Here is a 6,339-nt window from a genome sequence, read left to right as displayed (position 1 = left end):
GGTGTGACATGCACTGTGAGGTCTTATATAGACAGGTGCGCGCCTGTACAAATCAAGTGCTATCAGTTTAATTACACACAGCTGGACTCCAATGAAGGAGAAGAACCATCTCAGGAGGATCACAAGGAAATGGACAGCATGGGACTTATATATGAGTGTCTGAGCAAAGTGTCTGAATACTTATTACCGTGTGATATTTCAGTTTTTCTTTTTTAGTAGATTAGCAAAAATGTCTACATATCTATTTTTTTCAGTCAAGATGGGGTGCAGAGTGTACATTAATGAGAAAAAAATTAACATTTTTTGCATTTACCAAACGGCTGCAATGAAACAAAGAGTGAAAAATTTAAAGGGGTCTGAATACTTTCCGAACCCACTGTATATAAGTATAAACATGGAGAAATCAACTTGATTCCCTAAAATTGTAAACTGGGGACATAACATTTGTTTCTATCTGGCTCATTAAGGGGTTAACAAAGGGATCTCAGCCATAGGTTGTGCAATGTCATATGTGCCAGAACAAACAGACACTTTCAGTTTATTTTCTTGAAAATCCTGAAGTCATGGCGTCTGCAGATGTGAGAGACGATCTAGACTGCTCCATCTGTCTGACCCTGTATACAGATCCTGTAACCCTGAGATGTGGACACAACTTCTGCCGGGTCTGTATTGATCGGTTCCTGAATACACAGAAAGGGTCTGGAGTTTATTCCTGTCCTGAATGTAGAGCAAAGTTTCCGAAGCGGCCGTCGCTGATACAGAACATAACGCTACTTAAGGTAGTAGAACATTTCCTGTCTACTCGGCCACATCAGGAGATCACTGGGATCTGCTGCACTTACTGCATTTACTGAAATCCTGTGTGCACTGCGAGGCTTCTCTGTGTGATAATCACCTGAGAGTTCACAGCAAAGGACCAGAACACGTCCTCACTGATCCAACCACTTCTCTGGAGAACTGGAAATGTTCTGTCCATAAAGAACTTTTCAAATACTATTGTATTGAGGACGCTGTTTGTATCTGTGCATCCTGCAGTTTGGCTGGAGAACATATAGGACACTGGGTGGAGATGCTGGATGAGGCCTCTGAGAAGAAGGAGAAACTGAAGAATGTTCTCCAGACCCTAATCACAAAGAGAAAGAAGACTGAGGAAACAGTCCAGAGTCTGGAGGAACACTGGAGAAAAGCTCAAGAAAAAGCAGCTGGAGAATTTCAGAGAGCCACAGCCCTGTTTGCAGACATCAGGAGACGGGTGGACGACCTGGAGAAGAGGGTCCTGAGTGAGATCTCTAGGCGGGAAGAGAACGTGTCACTGTCACTGTCTGATGTGATCCAGAAACTGGAAATAAAGAAGGACGAGCTGTCCAGGAAGATGAGACACATTGAGGATCTGTGTAAGGCCGGGGTCACACTGGCGAGGAATACGGCCGAGTGAGAGGCGCTAAAAGCACGCATTAGACACGGACAAATGATTCTCTATGGGGTCCCTCGCACCAGGCGTATATTTCTCATCGGTATTCTACGCTCCGTGCCAATCGCAGCATGCTGCGATTGTCAGTGTACTACGGCCGTAGTACGCCAATGCAAGTCTATGGGTGCGCAAAAAATACGGATTACACACGGACCACACATGTGACTTGCGAGAAATACGCACCAGGTGTCTTTTAGCAAAGCCGGCAATTCAGTGCACGATACAGGAAACTCACACTGACAGTTTTAATAAAGAAACGAATGAATAGATATATACACATAGAAAATATATATATATATATAATATATGCATTCTATGTGTCTATATCTAATCTTTGGTTTCTGTTAGAAACCCTGTCATAGGGCTCCATTATATGTCCATTTTGCAAGCCTGCGAGAAAATCTCGCCATACGGATTACATACGGATGCTGACATGCGCAAAATACCCGACCACACCTTGATTATGGATGACATACGGAGCACTGTTTAGGGGCCATTCATCCGTATTATGCATGTAAAATACTGACCGTATTTTGCGTCGGTTAGTGTGACCCCCGGCCTAACATGACAGATCCACTGACTGTCTTAGAGGAGCGAGACACTGGGGACTTGTGTGATCCTGAGGAGGAGGAAGGTAATGAGGACACAGGAGGACATCATGGAGGTGATGAGGCTGCAGGGGGACATGATAAGACACATGATGTAGATATAGATGTAATTACAGGAATGTTACACGCAGTTTTCTCTCAAATAATGACATATCTACAAACCATCTCATCTGCAAAACCTAAAGAAACGAGTCCTCAACCCACCAGCACCCGATCTCTGCCCAGTATCCCACAAGATTTACCTTTATTAGGTGTAAAACATGGAGGTGATGAGGTAGTAGTTGGTACTAGCGGGGCTAGAGGGATGGTAGCAGCTGCAAGAAATGGAGGGATGTGTAGGCAAGGCCCTGCAGACATATTAGTGGATGTAAATACAGCAGTTAATATGTTAACATTAGAAGATCTGAAAACTGCAACCGGGATGCAAATAAAGCAGAATCGTCCAGAAGCAGCAGAGATATTCCAGAAATATCAGGTAATAAGTGGGAGAAGATTTACCTCTGGACGTCATTATAGGGATGAGAAGATAGGTGGGTCAGAGTTGTGGATGGTGGGGATGTGTTATCCCAGTATGGCCCGGAGGGGAGATCAGTCACATATTGGATATAATAACAAGTCTTGGGCTTTATATGGAGGGAGAGGCTATAAGAAACAGAATTATGTGATACATGACAGTAAAGTGATCCCGATACCTCACCAGATCTCCAGTGATGGGGTCAGGATATATCTGGATTATGAGGCCGGGCAGCTGTCCTTTTATGAGCTGTGTGACCCCATCAGACACTTGCACACCTTCACTGCCGCCTTCTCCGAGCCTCTTCATGCTGTAGTTTGTGTATTTCGTGGTGGTGTAGAGGTATCAGGAGGAGCAACAGGTGGGCCAAGTTAAATAATCTAATTGGTGGAGAATTTGAACTGTAGGATACAGCAGTGAGAGGTTTCAGACATGCCCTCATTACCTTTTCTTATTTTTTATATGAATTATGGGGTCTTTCCTAAAATTAGAGTAACATGATTTCTTCTATTAACATTGGCAAGTTATCTCTTCTCTTTAGTATCAGGTTAGGTAATGATGATAAACTTTTTATGATTTCATGGAAAAGAATGGAACCTCCAGAAGTTTGTTTTTTTGCAGCAGTGGAGGTGACGACATCTTTTGCTATAATTTTACCCCTTCATGACTGGAGCATTGTTTTCGATTTTTTTTTTTTTTTTTTTTTTTTTTTTTTGTTTTCGTTTTTCACTCCCCTTCTTTCCAGAGCCATAACTTTTTTTTATTTTTCCGTCAATATGGCCACGTGAGAGCTTATTTTTTGTGGGACGAGTTGAACGACACCATTGGTTTTACCATATCTTGTACTCGAAAACAGAATATTCCAAGTGCGGTGAAAATGCGAAAAAAGGTGCAATCCCACACTTGTTTTTTGTTTGGCTTTTTTGCTAGGTTCACTAAATGCTAAATCTGACCTGCCATTATGATTCTCCAGGTCAGTACGAGTTCATAGACACCAAACATGTCTAGGTTCTTTTTTATCTAAGTGGTGGAAAAAAAAGTTGCTAAAAAAAAAAACTGTGCAATTTTCCGAGACCCGTAGCGTCTCCATTTTTCGTGATCTGGGGTCGGGTGACGGCTTATTTCCGTGCCGAGCTGACGTTTTTAATGATACCTCTTTTGTGAAGATACGTTCTTTTGATCGCCCGTTATTGCATTTTAATGCAATGTTGTGGCGACCAAAAAATGTAATTCTGGCCTTTTGATTTTTTTTTTTAATCGCTACCGCCGTTTAGGGATCAGGTAAATTCTTTTTTTTTTTTTTGATAGATCGGGCGATTCTGAATGCGGCGATACCAAATATGTGTAGGTTTGATTTTTTTTTTCTTGTTTTATTTTGATTGGGGCGAAAGGGCGGTGATTTGAACATTTTGTTTTTTATATTTTTTATTTTTAAAAACAGCTGACATGTCGCAGCTTTGAGGTGGGCTCACCGCCAGAGCCCACCTCAAAGCGGGGGATACTGCCAGCTGAGGTACTATTCCGTCAGCTGGCAGTAAGTTTTAACCACTTCACAGTTCCAGTAACATTAAATGGTTAAAAGAAGTAACAAAAGACCGAATATGTGCACAGTAATGTTATTTTTACATTGCTGTGTATTCTGTTCATTTTTTGCTGCAGTTTCGCAGCGTTTCTTCAGGTGGGATCCTGGTGGAATCTGCCAGAAAAAAAAGTGTGCACCTACCATTACAGTGGATCTGCTCGTGGACTTTACAATAGTGTGTACTTTATTGTTTAGATCTCTTAGATTTGATGAAATTGGTGAAATTACATTGAAAAATCATTTCAGAATCACTGAATAATTCAGTTTGAAAGTTTGAGTTCAGGAGGGAATGAGAAAGCTCAAATGTCCAAATGTATAAATGACGTCCGCTCAATCTCTGCCCTCCAGGCCCAATTAACAAGCGCTCATGTCATCTAGTTGTTGGTCATTTTTAGTTTTATGATTTGTAACACAAATTTTTTTGCCCCTGATTGTTGTACCTTTATAATTTTAAATTGTTTAAAATAGTCATATATTTGAAAATTAGATGATAAATTCATTTGCTTAGTTTGTAAATTCAGTCTCTTATACTTAGAATTGTTGCCAAAATTATTTTCAGTGTTTCGGGTTCCACCTCTATCACTTCAAGAATCTACTAGAAAAGTGACAAGCAAAATGGCAGTGGATTCATTTTGTATAAAATATGTTTGCTGGGTGTTGAGTGAAGGTATAAATGTGGGGTTAAGTAGAAAGCTGGAAGGACAAAAAGCGCAATAAGGTCTTATCCAGGTAAAATGGGGAGATTGTAGGCAATGTTGCTCACTTGGTAGGGTTGTGTGATGAAAACCACTGAAAGGCCTCAAGGTTGCTGCTCACCTACAGCTTGGAAAAATATCAGAGATTGGAGTAAAAGGGTTAAATTGGCGCTGCCGGTGAATGATGATGGAAAAGAAGTCGGAAATCCAGGAATGCAGTTTGTCCACACATTTCAAATTGTCACACTTCTTCATCAGGACAAACCACTGTCCTCATGAAAAACTGTGTTTGTGACGCTGGTCACTGCTCACGGATATTCCGTGAGGCTGAGTAGTCGAGATTCAAGGTCAAAAGTCAATAAAGTGTGTCATAGACAGAGGGGTGAAACAAAGTCATGGTTAGGAAATAGTCTGAGATCATTTTTCCAAGAAAGTAGTGGATCACAAAAAAAGGGCTGGGAAAATGGATGGTCAAGTGAAATCCAAGGTCAACCAGCAAAGATCAGAATACTACACTAGGATGGCAGAACTGTGTCCTGACACTCAGATGGGAAGAATCCTGACAGTGACACTTCGAAACGCATTGACAATTAAACCGCATTGCTGGATCTTTGACTCCTTTTCCATCATCATTCGACACCAGTACAGATTTAACCCATTTACTCCAGGCTCTAAAGGTATAAATGTGAGGTTAATTACTTCATAATGATGAATATTGTATTGATAATAGTGATTTTGATTTCTTTAGTAATTGTCATCTAGTAATGAAATAATTTAATCAAAATGAAACTGTGCACTAATCACCTGTCCAAAATGTTTTGTTTTTTTCCTTTGTGATGGAAAGCGAAAAAGAGATAAAATAGTGTGATTATTTGTATTGTTATTTTCTGTGTTTTCTAAATTTCTTTCGTAGATTAAAAAAGAGGCATGTGCGTCCACTCATCATAATCTTACTTTTTATGGCTCACGATAAATAGTAAGCGGATGGTCAGGTATTATTATAAACCAGGGGTGTGGAATCTTTTTTCTGCCAAGGGCCATTTGGATATTTATACCATCCTTCGGGGGCCATACAAACTCCGCCCACAAATTACATCCTGACTCTGGCACTGGTGTCAGGACGTAATCTTTCATTGCATGCCCTTCAGTGTTCAGTATTGAACACTGAGTGTGTGTGGCTTACAGAGCAAGAAGAAATTAATGAGTTTGTGGCAATCAAAATGCAGCTCCCTGCCCAAGAATACGGTCCCTGAGAATCTGCCCGGGGGCCTGATAAAAAGTCATCGAGGGCCGTAAATGGCCCTGGGGCCTGAGGTTCCCCATCCCTGTTATAAACAGAGGTCACATGATGTCACACATTGTTCATTTAGTGGCCAAATAAATAGAATTGTGAGGGTAAATGGTGATCTGAGATCTTGGTGCCTGAAGAAAGTGTCCACTTATACATTATCCTATCTATTAATGCAGAT

At 41.0% G+C, this 6,339-nt stretch overlaps 1 pseudogene; it reads left to right on the top strand.

The window, feature by feature from the left end:
- Positions 1–443: 443 nt before the first annotated feature.
- Positions 444–5,996, top strand: LOC141083278 (E3 ubiquitin/ISG15 ligase TRIM25-like; annotated as a pseudogene).
- Positions 5,997–6,339: the final 343 nt, after the last annotated feature.

This window comes from Dendrobates tinctorius, unplaced genomic scaffold (assembly GCF_039654945.1).
Source record: "Dendrobates tinctorius isolate UK_male_01 unplaced genomic scaffold, ASM3965494v1 ptg000020l, whole genome shotgun sequence".
NCBI classification, from domain to species: Eukaryota; Metazoa; Chordata; class Amphibia; order Anura; family Dendrobatidae; genus Dendrobates; species Dendrobates tinctorius.
This window is presented reverse-complemented; position numbering and strand designations above follow the sequence as displayed.